Genomic DNA, 11425 nt, shown 5'->3' with positions numbered 1-11425 from the left:
TTGGTGTGTGCCTGTGGTCCCAGCTACTCAGGAGGCTGAGGTGAGGATCACTTGATCACCGGAAGTCGAGGCTGCGGTGAGCCGTGATTTTACCACTGCACTCCAGCCCTGGGCAACAGAGCGAGACCCTGTCTCAAAACAAAACAAACAAAACAAAAGAAGCAAAAAAGTCTAATTGTCTCATAGAATGTCCTACATTCTGGATTTGTCTCATTATTTCCTTATGGCATCTTTTAATTTATTTTTGTTCCTTTTAAATTAGAAGATAAATCTAAATGATTGCTCTTGAGATTAATTTGAGTGATTAGATTTAGGTTAAACATTTTTGCCCAGACGCTGTTCTTTGCACTGTACTAACTTCACATCAGGAGGTACTTGTAGGGATATCCTGCTGATGGTGAAGACCGAGTGGTGCCCCCGAAGGTTCTTTATTTCTCTCTTTGCAATTGACAAGTAGTTTTGGGGTGGCACTTAACACCATGAGCATATGTTATTTCCCAGCCACCTTTTCCTAATGGTTTTAAGGTCGTTAAGCTCGTTCGTTGCTTTGGTCTATTATTTTTCTACGGGTTGCAAATGGTGATTCTTCTAATTCTACCAGTCTTCTGTATTTGTTAGAAGATAGTTTTGTCAAACGTGTGGACCTCTTTTCTGCCTTCCTTCGTACCCCAGTCTTTCCAAGAGGTTCCCATGGCAGCTTCACATTATCCCCGTCGTAACAGCCTTAAAACCCACGTAGGTTGGCGCTAAATTGTAATCGGGTCTGACGTGCTTTATGGTCTGGAGTGCATTCTACAGCCTGTAAGGTCTGTAAATGGTTCTCATACTCGAGTGTGCAAACGAACCACTTGGATAGCTTGGTTAAAACCCAGAATCCTAGAGCCCACACACAGCGATTCTAAGTAGGTCAAGTGTAGTGCGGACTAGAAAGGGAGGTCGGCCTCGAGAAGTTGTCATTTTTAAGAAGCTCCCAGGTTATGTTACTGGTTCAGGGACTGGACCAAATTTTGAGTAGCGTGGGCCCAGAAGATGGACTGTATGACATTATGGTGGAGAGAGGATAAACAGACTAAGTACAGAGCAAAGGCAAGGGATGTGTAGGAAGGGATCTACAATGAAGATAACTTAGTGAAGTAAATGGAAAGAAGTACATTTCTGATTAACCAGCTTTGAGGAAGGAAAATAACACCAGAGTAGTCAGTCCCCCAAATAACCACAGAGGGATTCGAACCCTCAGTTTTCTGATCCGAAGTCAGACGCCTTATCCATTCGGCCACGTGGTCTCGGGCTGGGAAACTGGACAATTTTTTGACAGAAAATAATCTCCTCCCTATGAGCTGTAAATGTACTAAGTATAGTGAAATCATTGTCGTAAACCAAGGAATTTCCAACCCCTGAAAAAAACTTACAGCCTGGTTGGGGGAAGACGAAGTTCAATCTAATGGTAAAAAAAATCTAACCCTAAAACCCAAAGTATTAAAAAAAAAAAAAAAAAAAAAAAAAAATCTAATGGCCGGGCGCGGTGGCTCACGACGCCTGTAATTCCAGCACTTTGGGAGGCCGAGGCAGGCGAATCACGAGGTCGGGAGTTCGAGACCAGCCTGGCCAACACGGCGAAACCCAGTATCTACTAAAAATACAAAAATTAGCTGGGCGTGGTGGCGGGCGCCTGCGTGCCGCTGCACTCCAGACTCCAGCCGGGGCGACAGTGCGAGACTCTGTCAAAAAAAAAAAAAATACTGCAATTGTGTTCGTACCCGCCGCTGTCCTGCCGTCGCTCTCCAACGCCAGCCCAGCGCCGCCTCTCGCTCGCCGAGCTCCAGCCAAAGGAGAAGCGGGGTAAGTAAGGAGGTCTGTATACCATGGCTCGTAGAAAGCCGACTGCCCGCAAATCGACCGGCAAATGGACCGGTGGCAAAACACCTGGGAAGCAACTGGCAACAAAAGCCTCTCGCAAGAGTGCACCCACTACTGGAGGGGTGAAGAAACCTCATCCTTACAGGCCTGGTACTGTGGCACTCCGTGAAATTAGACGTTATCAGAAGTCCACTGAACTTCTGATTGGCAAACTTCCCTTCTAGCGTCTGGTGCGAGAAATTGCTCAGGACTTTTAAAACAGATCTGCGCTTCCAGAGAGCAGCTATAGGTGCTTTGCAGGAGGCAAGTGAGGCCTATCTGGTTGGCCTTTTTGAAGACACCAACCTGTGGGTTATCTATGCCAAACGTGTAACAATTATGCCAAAAGACACCCAGCTAGCACGCCGCATACGTGGAGAACGTGCTTAAGAATCCACCATGATGGAAACATTTCATTAAAAAAAATTATCTTCTTCCTGTTATTGGTAGTTCTGAACGTCATTTTTTTTTCCCTTGGAGTCAAAAGGTACCTAGGTATATGATTGCGAGTGGAAAAATAGGGGACAGAAATCAGGTATTGGCAATTTTTCCATTTTCATTTGGGTGTGATTTTTTAATATAAATGCGGAAACGTACAGCCTTAATGCAAGTTAAAATGTTTCAGTGAACAAGTTTCAGCGGTTCAACTTTATAATAATTATAAATAAATCTGTTAAATTTTTCTGGACAATGCCAGCATTTGGATTTTTTTAAAAACAAGTAAATTTCTTATTGACGGAAACCAAATGGTGTTGTAGCATCTTTATCATACAGTAGATTTCATCCATTCACTATACTTTTCTGAGTTGTCCTATATGCAAATACATGTTTTTAATGTTGTCTGTCTTCTGTGCTGTTTCTGTAAGTTTGCTATTAAAATATATTAAACTATATAAAAAAATACTGTGAAGTTTCAACTAGATAACTGCCAAGGGCAGGAATATGGTACTTCAATAACTACTGATCGAGTGCTTTATCTTTTGATTGGCAGAGAGAAAGGCCACGATGAGAAAGGAATTCTTGAGTTGAGAGCTGGAGAGGGAAAGGCAGAACCAGACTGCTTTCCACATGCAGGGAACCACCGCTGCCTTACGATGCTTCCAGGTAAAGATTGCGGGTTAAACACAAGAATTTACTTTTGCATACTCCGCAGATCTCACTCAAACAGCACTAAAATATACATCCAAATAGGGAGAGGAGATAACAGAAACAAAATTTTGTCATCTGGAAAGCTGATTGAGGAGTCGCTGATTTTGAGAGCCCTGAGAAAGCTAAATCCTAAACCAGGAGTGGGAAAAGCAAAGAGACAGTAGATGTTCACCATGGAGCCCCCATTCCTATCCCTTTTCCCTATGCCAGTCTCGGAAATTGTCAGTACAGCTTCGCCTGGAAACTACCTGTGTGAAATGAATTTAGCCTTCTTCCAACCCCCTTAAATTCATATGTTGAAGCCCTAATCTCTAGTACTTCAGAATGTGACAGTATTTCATCTGCAAAATGGAGAAATGAATGAAATAATGTTTATAAATAAAGGGAAAAAGAATGTGACAGTATTTGGAGATAGGGTCTTTAAAGGGGGTAATTAAGGTATTTTGAGATCATGAAAGTAGGGCCCAAATCATAAGGGCTGGTGTCCTTATGACATTAGAGATTAGAACACGGACACACAGAGAAAAAATCATTTAAAGGCAGAGGGAGAAGATAGTCACCTGCAAGCCAACAAAAAAGGCCTCAGGGAAGAAAAAAAAAAATCAAACAGACAAATACTTTGATCTCGGACTTCTAGTCTCCAGAACGGTGAGAAAATGATTTCTGTTGTCTAAGCCACCCAGTCTGTAGTATTTGTTACAAGAGCACAGTTAACTAATGAACTGTCCTTCCTCCATCTAAGAAGGCTGGACTTTTCTTTTCTTTTTTTTTCTTTCTTTTCTTTTCTTTTTTTTTTTTTTTGAGACGGAGTTTCGCTCTTATTGCCCAGGCTGGAGTGCAGTGGTGCGATCTCGGCTCACCGCAACCCCTGCCTCCCGGGTTCAAGCGATTCTCCTGCCTCAGCCTCCCGAGTAGCTGGGATTACAGGCATGCGCCACCAAGCCCGGCTAATTTCGTATTTTTAGTAGAGAAGGAGTTTCTCCATATTGGTCAGGCTGGTCTTGAACTCCCGACCTCAGGTGATCCGCCCTCCTCGGCCTCCCAGAGCCAACGCGCCCAGCCTTATTTGCTTGAAAGAGCAAAGTATCTGGTTTCTAGGCTGGAACAGTGATTCTCAAACTTTTTCCTACATCCCAATATCCTGGAAGGCTGGTTAAAACAGACTGGTGGGCCCCACACCCAGTTTCTGATTCAGTAGGTGTGGGGTTCCCTTTTTCCTAGGTTCCCTGCTGCTTCCGACCCTGAGGCACTTCTTGAGAATAGCTGGGCTGGAGGAAGTTATTCCATGGGGCTAGTGGAAAACGGTGAGTTCAGTAAATGTCAGCGGATTCTTTGGGATTATTGTTGTGAACTGAATGGCTTATGTACACAACAGAGACCAGAGGGCCCGCGAATTTGGACTGAGAAGTGAGCGTTTAGGCAAGAGATATTATTTATGTTAGGCTTCTGAATCCCAGTAGGTTGAGGATGGGGCGGGTGTGCGGATAGGTTTGAGTGAAGTAAGTGCTAGCTAGGGCAGGTCCTGCGGGGCAGTGAAATGCTGGAATCCTCTTCCTGAAGAGGGAGTAGTCTAGCGCATTTACAGAAAGTAGTAGTACAAACTTCATAACCGTTCTTATTACTGTTTCACTGCTAATCTAAACCCAACACATAGACACTTTTTCTCGAAACAGAGAAATTTGAGAAATGGAAAGATTGAACTTGAGAAACAACTGTTTTTCGTATATGGAGCATTTATTTGGGTTTGGGGTTAATATTTAATCCGACCACTGCCTTATTTTTCTCAAAAAAGCCTTAACGAAACTGTGAAAAGAGATCAAATCAAATAATAAAGAAATTGTTTGGGAGGAGGATAAGACTAGATGCTTATCTTAAAACGAAAATGGGGGCTTTCTGTGACCTCGTGGCGCAACGGTAGCGCGTCTGACTCCAGATCAGAAGGTTGCGTGTTCAAGTCACGTCGGGGTCAGGGGTGTTTGTGTTTTGGAAGGGGGCAAAATGATCTGTACTGAGATATTTAGTCAGTCAACCCGAGATAAATAACTCAAGACATTGACAGAAAGGACACGTTTTGTTTTCTGCATTCACAGATAAGTGAGATCTGTCTCTTTTGCCCTTGGCTTGCTGTTATGACTCTAAAATGAAGAATTCCCCTCGTGGACAGTCTATCTTTGGCCACCTTTTTAAAGGGAGATTAAATGCTCTCTTCTGGCATTAGATAACTTTTCCTACACATAAACCCCTAAACGTTGGCGCTTTTTCCATGCTCATGCCCTGCCCTCTTTGCTTCCTGACTCTTCCTTTGCTTATCTGCCTGCAACACTTCATGCCTTCTTCTCAGTTTCATCCCCACTCGACCTGGAGTCAGGAACTTGGAGCCATCCTGGACATTACCTCTTCTTCGCTTCTGAAAGGAGTCCCAAGTTGTGCTGAGTTTTACCTCCTCGTATTTCATATCCCATTTATCCACTTCTCTCAATTATTACAATGGTCTATTTGCTTCCATCTTTTCTCTCTTGCCAAAGATATTGACATAAAACTTTTTTTTTTTTTTTTTTTTTTGAGACAGAGTCTCACTTTGTCACCCAGGCTTGGGGTGCAGTGGTGGGATCTTGGCTCACTGCAACCTCTGCCTCCCAGGTTCAAGCAATCCTCCTGCCTCAGCCTCCCAAGTAGCTGGGACTACAGGCATGTGCCACCACTCCCAGCTAATTTTTGTATCTTTAGTAGAGACAGGGTTTCACTATGTTGGCCAGGCTGGTCTCAAACTCCTGACCTCAGGTGATCTGCCTGCCTCGGCCTCCCAAAGTGCTGGGATTACAGGCATGAGCTACCATGCCCTGCCCACTTGTCATTTTTTTTTTTTTTTTTTTTTTAACAAGCAAGCATTTTCTATTGTACGGTATTCCTAAAATGTGTAGAATTAGAGTTCTGTTAAAGTTCTATTCTGTTATTGCACAGTAATTATTTTCTTGCTCCAGATTTCACTGTTAGTAATCATATTAGTTTGCTAGGGTTGCCATAACAAATACCATAGACTGGGAGGCTTAAGTGACAGAAATTTATTTGCTCACACTGATGCCACCTTGGCAGAATTATAAGTAATGACAGAAATCTAAGATGACTGACTGACTCCATCTTGCTTCTCACCTCACAGGCTAAATTGTTTTTTGTTGCTTATTCTAGGGCAGAGGCCAAGATAATTACAGGAGGAATTCAGTTTACAGATAAACTTTGAGGCAAGGAAAACTGACCACCTTCTTTTGTGGAGATTGAAGCTGCATTCACAAGAACAGGTAAGAATTATGGTAGGGTCCTGAACTTTGCTAAAGAATAGGCATAGACAATAACCTGACACTGCTTAGCTTGTTTTTCTATAAGTTTTTTACTGCCCCAGAGTCACTAACTGGGGGTTGCATGATTTATAACTTCCGGGTGGAGAGCAGCGGCTCATGCCTGTAATCCCTGCACTTTGGGAGACCGAGGTGAGTGGATCACCTAAGGTCAGGAGTTCAAGACCAACCGGGCCAACATGATGAAACCCCGTCTCTACTAAAAATACAAAAAATTAACCCGGCTTGGTGGCGCCTGTAATCCCAGCTACTCAGGAGGCCTGAGGCAGGAGAATCATTTGAACCTGGGAGGCAGAGGTTGCAGTGAGCTGAGACCATGCCACTGCACTTCAGCCTGGGCAACAAGAGTGAAACTCCGTCTCAAAAAATAAAAACAAAATGAAAACGTGGCATTTGAGACATTTCTGAGATTTAGCTTTTCAGCAGATCAAAAGATGCCACTTGATCCTGAGACCCCTGCACCCAGTACAGATTTTAATCCATACAATATTCCAATAAAGAAGAGTAGAGCATGAAATGAGCTCAACTTAAATTTGTGCAGAAGTGACTGAGCGTTTTTTTTTTTTTTTTTTTTGAGACGAAGTCTTCCTCTTATCGCCCAGGCTGGAGTGCAATGGCGCAATCCCGGCTCATTGCAACCTCCACCTCCCAGGTTCAAGGGATTCTCCTGCCTCAGCCTCCTGAGTAGCTGGGATTACAGGCTCCTGCTACCATGCCCGGCTAATTTTTGTATTTTTAGTAGAGACGGGTTTTCACCATATTGGCCAGGCTGGTATCGAACTCCTGACTTCAGGTGATCCACCCACCTCGGCCTCCCAATGTGTTGTCATTACAGGCATGAGCCACCATGCCAGCTTGTCACTGAGCATTTTAAAGGCAAAATGAAGGAACAGAAAAGGGGGTGAGCAGGGCTCAGTGGAGTGAAAAATTACAAAACTCAGAAAGAGGAGATTAGTTCATATGAAACCCATCTACGTTTGCTAACTGGTGCTTACAGAAGTTAAGCTCCTACCTTCCCACAGAAGTGGGAGAAAGGGGCTTTATCTTCAGGTGTTGCTTGGAACAACAGTGCATTCTTTTGGCAGTCTTGAGTTTTCTCAGGCAGGCACTTTAAGGGGGACTAAGGTCATCCTAGGGATGTGGTCTTAGAAACTATGTTAGTGTCTTTAGTCTTTAAAGGTCAAAGTTGAGGCCTAGTTGAGAAGAATGTACAGAGGAGCCTGGCTAGAGTTTGGTCAAAGAGAGAATCGTTTTCATTTGACACAGCAGACATAGTGCAGCAGGTCATGTCTCCCTAATGGCTGAATAGGCAGGCCTCCATGACAACGGTTTCAGAACTGACTTTGAGTGTTTAAGTTAAATATTAAAAGCAAAAAAAAAAAAGCCAGTGCCCTTATACAAAGGCTGGAATGTAACCAAAGCCCACCAAGGGTATGTCTTTAAATCCATGCACACTTACATGTAGACATGTAGCTTAGAAAGTATGCTCTGGAAAACTCTGTGATTTTGAGTTGGTCTGGCCATAATTTCCAGGCCTTCTCTGTGTACTCCATTACAAAAATAAACTCCTGGCCAGGCGAGGTGGCTCACGCCTGTAATCCCTGCACTTTGGGAGGTCGAGGTGGTCATATCGCCTGAGGTCAGGAGTTCCAGAACAGCCTGGCCAACATGGTGAAACCCCATTTCTACTAAAAATATAAAAATTAGCCGGGCGCGGTGGTATGCACCTGTAATCCTAGCTACTTGGGAGGCTGAGACATGAGAATCACTTGGACCCGGGAGGTAGAGGTTGCAGTGAGACAAGATAGTGCCACTGCACTCTAGCCCAGGTAACAGAGCAAGACTCAGTCTCAAAAAAGAAAAAAGAAAAAAGAAACTCCCTTATTTCCCAGTTCATCTGCATCTCATTATTGGGCCCCAAGAATAAGCAGCCTGACCCTCGGTTTGATCGGGGAGCAATAGTAGCAGTATTATTCAGTTACAGAAGTGAAAAATAATAAGAAACTCAGAACACTAACAGGAGAGCATTGGTTAAATAAATTTATTATTTATAAGAGAGCAAAATATTATGTAGCCCTTAACGTGATATTGAAGAATATCTGATATAGAAAGATGCTTAAGACACTTGAAATAGACAAATGATGTATTAAGCAATTAATTGCCATGTGTGATTTTAGATTAGTCAGATTACACAGTATGATCCGTATGGCTAATGATTATACTACAATAATAAGAGTAAATATTTCTGGGTGTGGGATTAGACACCCCAGAATTTTATTTTGCTTGCTTTTTGCTGACTTGTATTTTTTAAATATTTTAAGATGAAAAGTTTTTCTTTTGAAAAAAGAAAATATACAAATTGTGTTAAAAAAAATTGCTGCACATATACTCTGTGCCAGCTCCACAGAAAGACACATCACACAAAGTTTTTGCTCTGGAGGAAATAGTAGTCCAGTGGAAAAGACAGACAATATCAACTCGTAATTAAGAAAAAGGATGAAATTTACAAGGATAAGCCTATGCTTGACCCAGATATAGTGCATTGATATAAGAGTGATGGCCTCTGACTAGATAATCTGAGTGCCAAGAGTGCAGAATGTGGGATTTAGGGGGGAAATCACAGACTATCTACACCAAAGCAGGATTTTGGACTATTATGAGAGTTACCTATGATTTTAAAAAAGAGTGAGAGGCCAGAGAAAAGAACCTATATACTGATCTACAGTCTAGGTAGACGTAGTTTTGTTTGTTTTCATATGTGACAGATAAAACTTAGATTACTCTGTATCAGGAAAGATGCACTGGATAGTTCAACTGTAATTGTTGAGTTTTTGCAACACGATGCAGAGTAACACGTAGAAGTCACCTTTTAAAAATAACCTTGGGCAATTCATCAGCTGATCTTGAACTCCTGGCCTCAGAGGATCCTCCTGGCCTCAAGGGATCCTCCTGCCTCGGCCTCCCAAACTGCTGGGATTACAGGTGTGAGCCACGGCCCAATTTACTGTCTATATTAACATGACTTTAGTATTCCACTATTTTCATCAACATACCTTTACCATTCCCAGAGACCTTTGCCCAGGAAGCTAAAGTTGCAAATAAATTTTATGTATTCTAGGACCCTATTGTTTATTCCAGGAAGTTCTTGAAACACATATTAACTTCTTAATAGAAGGCCATGCATGGCCAGGCGCTGTGGCTCACGCCTGTAATCCCAGCACTTTGGGAGGCCGAGGCGTGTGGATCATCTGAGGTCAGGCCAACATGGTGAAACCCCGTCTCTACTAAAAATACAAAAAATTAGCCAGGCGTGGTAGTGGGCGCCTGTAATCCCAGCTACTCAGGAGGCTAAGGCAGGAGAATTGCTTGAACCCGGCAGGCGGAGGTTGCAGTAAACAGTCTGGGCGACAGAGCGAGACTCCGTCAAAAAAAAAAAAAAAAAAAAAAAAAAAGCCAAAACTGAGGCTTCCAGTTAACAGCCAAGTGACTGAGCTTGATTTCCTTCCTGAAACTCAAATTTTCTCCCTTCCCTTCCCTCCCGTCTCCTCCCTCCTTTGTCACCCAGGCTGGAGTGCATTTGATGCGCCATCTCGGCTCACTGCAACCTCCTCCTCCCGGGTTCAAGTGATTCTCGTGCCTCAGCCTCCCGAGTAGCTGGGATTACAGGCGCGTGCCACCACGCCCGGCTAATTTTTGTATTTTTAATAGAGACAGGGTGTCACCGTATTGGCCAGGCTGGTCTTGAACTCCTGACTTCAAGCTATCCACCCACCTCGGCCTCCCAAAATGCTGGGATTACAGGCTTGAGTGTCTTTTTCACTCTGAAAGTCTCCAAGGGTCACGTATCAGCAGACTTTCTGCTTACTTCTACGTTCAAACGTTCTGAGAAATATTCTTACGTATTGACTTACTTCTGTGTTCAAACGTTTACTCAGAATATTTGGACATAATATTTGATTGGATTTTTAAAACATTATAGACAGAGAACATACCTTGTCACTTTTTTAAAGGACGATATGATGATAGATGTAAAAGAAAACAAATGCATGTGACTACGTTTAGCCCCGGTGGTTAGGTGGTAGCATTCTCACCTGCCGCGCGGGAGGTCTAGGTTCTGTTGCCTCCTCGATGCAACTGTAATTTTTTTTTTCTGTGAATATTTTCGATGAAAATCGCAAGTAAAAAATGTTTGGAAGTAATAACGACTCCACCCGGTATCCAGGAATGGCTGAAATTTGCCCAGGCATTTATAATTTCACCTTTATAAATTATGCCAATTAGCCTGCACTTTGTTTTCCAATAACTCGAAACATGCTTCCGTTTTAGAGAACTTCAACCTCAGCTGATTCGAATTTATCGAGGAAGAATTCTAAACCGCTGGTGTTTGGAAGTGGCGTGCAGCCTCATATGGATGGCCAGTGTACACTTCTCATTCTCCAGGATAATTTGGCAAACGACAGCAAATCATGCAAAATTAGGAAGATGCCAAACATTGTAGCCTTTAACACCTACTTGACAGGAATAACGTTGCGACAGCAGAGTGGCGCAGCGGAAGCGTGCTGGGCCCATAACCCAGAGGTCGATGGATCGAAACCATCCTCTGCTATATGACTGTGTATCTTTTACTTGAAGACTAGGACCCTACAAAAAAGGGGTTTTAAATTAGGCGTGCTAAACGTCAGCGGACCTGACCCGTGTAAGAATCCACACGGTATCCTGGTGGAAATGCGCATTTGCAGGCTTCAATATCTGTAATCCTACTAATTAGGTGTGGAGAGCCTTTCAGCCAGTCTCTTAGATCTGGAGACCATTTAGGGGTTGGCGTGTGGCCTCCTCGTAAAGTCTTTCGTACTTCCTACATCAGACAAGTCTTGCAATTTGCAATATCTCTTTTAGCCAATATCTAAATCTTTAAAATTTTGATTTTGTTTTTTAACCAGGATGAGAGACATTCCAGAGTTGTTACCTTGTCAAAATAAACAAATTTAAAGATGTCTGTGAAAAGAAACATATATTCCTCATGGGAA

At 43.0% G+C, this 11425-nt stretch overlaps 1 long non-coding RNA gene, 3 other non-coding genes and 1 pseudogene across 4 annotated transcripts; 4 read left to right on the top strand and 1 right to left on the bottom strand.

Moving 5' to 3' along the window:
• Nucleotides 1–1210: 1210 nt before the first annotated feature.
• On the bottom strand, nucleotides 1211–1283 carry TRNAR-UCG (transfer RNA arginine (anticodon UCG)). Its single transcript has one exon. It is a non-coding gene; the product is annotated as a tRNA-Arg (tRNA).
• A 459-nt stretch (nucleotides 1284–1742) lies between these two features.
• LOC112133751 (uncharacterized) lies at nucleotides 1743–11391 on the top strand. Its single transcript, XR_002915351.3, has 5 exons — nucleotides 1743–1839; nucleotides 2888–3000; nucleotides 4267–4349; nucleotides 6232–6341; nucleotides 10725–11391. It is a non-coding gene; the product is annotated as an uncharacterized LOC112133751 (long non-coding RNA).
• LOC100446692 (histone H3.3 type 1-like) lies at nucleotides 1848–2317 on the top strand (annotated as a pseudogene).
• TRNAW-CCA (transfer RNA tryptophan (anticodon CCA)) lies at nucleotides 4943–5014 on the top strand. Its single transcript has one exon. It is a non-coding gene; the product is annotated as a tRNA-Trp (tRNA).
• TRNAM-CAU (transfer RNA methionine (anticodon CAU)) lies at nucleotides 10933–11004 on the top strand. The gene has a single exon. It is a non-coding gene; the product is annotated as a tRNA-Met (tRNA).
• Nucleotides 11392–11425: the final 34 nt, after the last annotated feature.

Source organism: Pongo abelii, chromosome 5 (genome assembly GCF_028885655.2).
Source record: "Pongo abelii isolate AG06213 chromosome 5, NHGRI_mPonAbe1-v2.0_pri, whole genome shotgun sequence".
Taxonomy (NCBI): domain Eukaryota; kingdom Metazoa; phylum Chordata; class Mammalia; order Primates; family Hominidae; genus Pongo; species Pongo abelii.
The sequence above is the reverse complement of the archived record's forward strand: the minus strand, read 5'-3'. Positions and strand labels throughout refer to the sequence as shown.